We start from the raw sequence: 4654 nt of genomic DNA on the forward strand, positions 1-4654 counted from the left end.
AGGGTGAATGGTGGGATCACACCTATGGTGCATAATGCAAGGGTGCATGTTGAATTTATTAGTATAGAGTATAAATGTCTTTTTATTTATTTATTTTTGTTTTTTGCTGGGGCTGGGTTTGAAGCCACCACCTCCGGCATATGGGGCCTGTGCCCTACCCTTTTGAGCCACAGGTGCCATCCAGAGTGTAAACGTCTTAACACAATAATTAAGTAAACAAAATGAGATATATATTAACCAGGGTGATGTAAGCGTTCCCAATTCTATATGAAATCAGCACATTGTACCCCATAAATGCATTAATGTATACATGATCTATGTGTTTATGATTTAATAAAAAAAAAACATTTAAAAAAGAAAGGAAAGGGACAGGTGTGAGGCAGACACTGTTCATCCTCTGCACCCCAACCCTTTCCCTTCTAAGGGGACCCAATGTGTTCAGGTGGCATAGGGGATTCCTTGATCCTGAGATGGTAGCTTCTACCCCAACCCAGGGGTGAACTTATCTGAATCAGTATGGTAATCCTATTCCCCTGGGTGTGACTGACTTAAAAGGAGACCCCAAACCCAGGCTAGGGCTAAGGGAGCCTTCTCTTCCTGCCTGGTGAGGAGAAAAGCTTTTGCCTTTTCCCCTGTTCTCTCTGCCTCAAACAAAACGAATGTGCCATCTGAACAGCCTTTTTGAGAACATGGAAGAGCAGGCATAAAGATAAAAGTCTGACAGCAGAAAGCTCCAAAGGGCTGAATCCCCAGTGATGTCACTAAGCAGCTGAACCAAAGCTAGTAACTCCCTCTCAAGACGGCTCCTGTGAGAAACATAAACCTCTATCCTTTTTAATGCTGTGACTAGTCTGCTTTTCTGTCGCTTGAGGCTGAACACATTCTTAGCTCATATAGATAGTCCAAAACTGATGTTTAACTGGAGACCTGCAGAATCAGCTGTCAAAAGAGCCAGGGAAAGGCTCAGCACCTGTGGCTCAAATGGCTAAGGCACCAGCCACATACACCTAAGGTGGTGTGTTCAAATCCAGCCCAGGCCTGCCAAACAACGACGGCTGCAACCAAAAAATGGCCAGGTGTTGTGGCAGGCACCTGTGGTCCCAGCTACTTGGGAGGCTGAGGCAGGAGACTCGCTTGAGCCCAGGAGTTGGAGGTTGCTGTGAGCTGTGATGCCACGGCACTCTACCCAGGGGGATAGCTTGAGGCTCTGTCTCAAAAAAAAAAAAAGAGCCAGGGAAAGAGAAGTGAACAAATCCCTCAAAAGGGCTCAGAGTGGGTGAGGAGGGTTAGGGTTAAGGTTAGGGTTGTGAAGGAGGCTGAGGGGTGGACAGAGGAAGGTCAGCGGAGGGCACTGCCCCAGGGCCTGACTTCAGGAGAGGAGCTTTATAAGCAAAGTGATACTACACAATGGTTTTAAGCAGGGGAGTAACATGTAACAGGAAATTGTAAACACCAAATTCTTTAATGTGGAATTGGAAAACTACAAGGCCTATAATTTTAGGAGGGCTATTAAAATAGAGCTATTAAAAATGATGCTGAAGTCAGGGACTCCAGACTTCTAATAAGTAGTTGGGAACCTTGGAAAGATGAAAGACTGTTGACTCAGTTGTCTTGGGGAGACAGGCTTCAAGTCATAAAGTCTTTCACAGCTAACTGTTAAGCAGAAAGGCTGGGAATTTGTGTCTGACTTGGAGATCCTTAGAGTGTAAGTCTTAACCCCTGTTGGGGTGAAGTCCTGTTGTGTCAGACTGAGACTTTTTCTATAACTTGTTCGTTATCAAAGTGTCCCAGCTGGTTTATAAGAACTTTGAGAGAAGCACTGACTTTAAAAGCACAATATGATCTCCATTAACATAAAACCATCAGTCTTAAAGCAACTTAATAATTGATTGCCAGGATTTGAAATCTTCTTTTCATTCCCCTTCCCCCAAGAATGTACCAAGTCCTTGGCCTCCTCCCTTCAGGCCTGTTTGAAATAAATAACACATTTATTGAAATATGTATCTCAAACATTTATTTCTCAATAAAGAATTTTCTTGACAGATGTGATCCGTCTGATGTGACAAAAAAAAAAAATCACTCTGGCTGCAAAGGGAAGAATGATTTATAAGGCAGCTAGAGCTAATGCTGGGAGCCCAGGGAGGAGGGTATTACCGGTGCCCAGGAGAAAGACTGATGGCCTGACTTGGGGGCTGATAGAGAAGACAGACAGGTGGACAGATTGAGATGTACAGGGCAGATGGGGCTGAGAGGACTGGCTGGAGGAATCCAAGATGACTCATAGGGTTTTGTCTTGAGCATCAGGGGAGATGGTGATACTCTTTACTGAAACTGGGACATTCGGGAGATGAACGACTTTGCATGAATAAACACTTTAAATTTGGGAATACTCTGCTCAAATCCAAATGGAGACACAATGTAGGCAGTCAGATGTGCATGAGTCTGGGATTCGGCACAGCCTAAACCACGTATGGACAGAAGGGAGCTACGGTGGAGCCTGGAGGTGCTCAAATAGTTAAAGAATTAACACCACCTCTATTTATGGATAAGGAGTAGTTTGACATGAAAAAGAATAATGCTGACCAGTTTTTCTGACCTTCTACACTTTATCCTCCAAAATTTTCCCTACATATGCAAAATTTAGGTTAGATGTCTGAAAGGGGCAGCCTTGCAAAAATTGCAAAAATAACAGGAAAATACCTACTCCTGCAATTTCCTAGTTACAGTTAAAGATCCATCTTGTAAGTTCTCTTGCTAATAGGCACCCTGCCCCGTGGGAGTTCTGTTCTGCACAACTTCTGAAAAAGGCTACAAGGACAGAAAGGAGATGTAAATCTTTGTCTTTCAAAATTGCTTTTCAAAATCTGCTTTTACAGAGATCCTGAGTAAACAGCAGGAGAACAAAGTTACATCTCCTGTGTTAATCCCATCTTCAAAGAAAGGCAGAGATAACCGTGTCCCAATTGTAGAATCTACCAGTCTGTAGTCCCTGAAAGAGCCTTCATCAATTACTTAGGTACCAATAATGGAAGCTAGCATTGATGGTAGATACCTGGGGTCAATGTGGGCAGCCCAGTCCTGTTAATGGTGTGACTCAGATCACTGAAAGCCAGCTATGTCTCAGGTGACTAACACTCCTTTGGAAAGCATCCCTTTGAAATATGATGTGGGCTTTGGCTGTTATTTTAGTGCTTGGATTTTAGAGAGTTACATGGTGGTTCTGTATCCGTGTCAAAACCGCCAGAAAGAAAAGTCACTTCTAGCAAGAGAAGATTAGTAAGATCAGAACTGAAGCCCTTAAGCTCACTCCTGTGTTAGCTGATTTTCATAAATGTGGTATTGGGGGAGAGAATGGCTCCAGTAAATATACCATCCTGTGTGTATCTGCTTAGAACAGCATGGAGGGGAAATAAGCTGAATAAAGTTATTTTGGTGATTAATTGCTATTTTCAACTGGAGTTTTGGCTTAATTATCTGTTATAAGTATGCTAATTTGGCCAGCTGTCTTTAGGTAGCTAACTTACCCCCAGTTCAAAAGCTTCCATCTAGGGTGTAAGAACGCTTTCTGGTGGAAATGAGGACGTCATTCTTCCCGGGGGGAAGGATGACTTCATTTTGCTGTCTGGTTGTCAGGTGGTTACAACCTTTTCTAAACCCCTTTTGATGAAGGTGCAAATCAAGTTCTCCCAGATAGTCCGACATTTTCCTTACTCATTCTCACAATGTCAGCAAAACTAAGCAGGAACTTGGATCTTGGAGAGAATTAGTGTGTAATACCAGCAATCTCTCTTCTTCTTTGAGCTCTAACTTTAGCCAGAGGGTTCCTTTTTGCTTCTAATTATTTTATTATTTTTATTTGTTTATTTATTTATTTTGAGACACTTGGATACCGTTGGCAGAGTTACCTGGCATCATAGCTCACAGCAACCTCAAACTCTTGGGCCCAAGTGATTCTCTTGCCTCAGCCTCCCAAACAGCTGGGACTTACAGGCACCCACCACAACGTCCAGCCATTTTTTTTGTTGCAGTTGTCATTGCTGTTTAGCAGGCCTGGGCCAGGCTCAAACCCACCAGACTCGGTATATGTGGCTGGCACCATAACCACTGTGCTACACGTGCCGAGCCATCACCCTCAAACTCTTGGGCTCAAGTGATCCTCTTGCCTCAGCCTCCTGAGTAGCTAGGACTATAGGTGACTACCACAACACCAGGCTAGTTTTAGAGATGGAGTCTGGCTCTTGTGCAGGCTAGTCTCAAACTCATGAGCTCAAGAGATACACCTGCCTCAGCCTCCCAGAGGGCTATGATTATAGGCATAAGGAACTGTGCCTAGCCCTGTTTTTAACTAAAACACTACAGTGTCATTCTTACGACTACATTGGTTGAATGCTCTTCATTTACTGTGGGGAAACTTTGGGCCCAAGAGGATAAATGGTTTCCATAGTTTCTAAGAAGTAGATGAGAAGCTATGCTTTTTCTGAAAGTCTCCCACTGATTGATTAGTGAGTCAATTTCTCATTGATCTTTAGTAGTAGAATACATGATACTTGTGAGGGTGAGGTTTTGGCTGTGGCGTCGAGCTCACAGCAACCTCCAGCTCTTGGGCTTAGGCGATTCTCTTGCCTCAGCCTCCCAAGTAGCTGGGACTACAGGC

This window comes from Otolemur garnettii, unplaced genomic scaffold, assembly GCF_000181295.1.
Source record: "Otolemur garnettii isolate 467f Iridium unplaced genomic scaffold, OtoGar3 scaffold00012, whole genome shotgun sequence".
In the NCBI taxonomy this organism is placed as follows: Eukaryota; Metazoa; Chordata; class Mammalia; order Primates; family Galagidae; genus Otolemur; species Otolemur garnettii.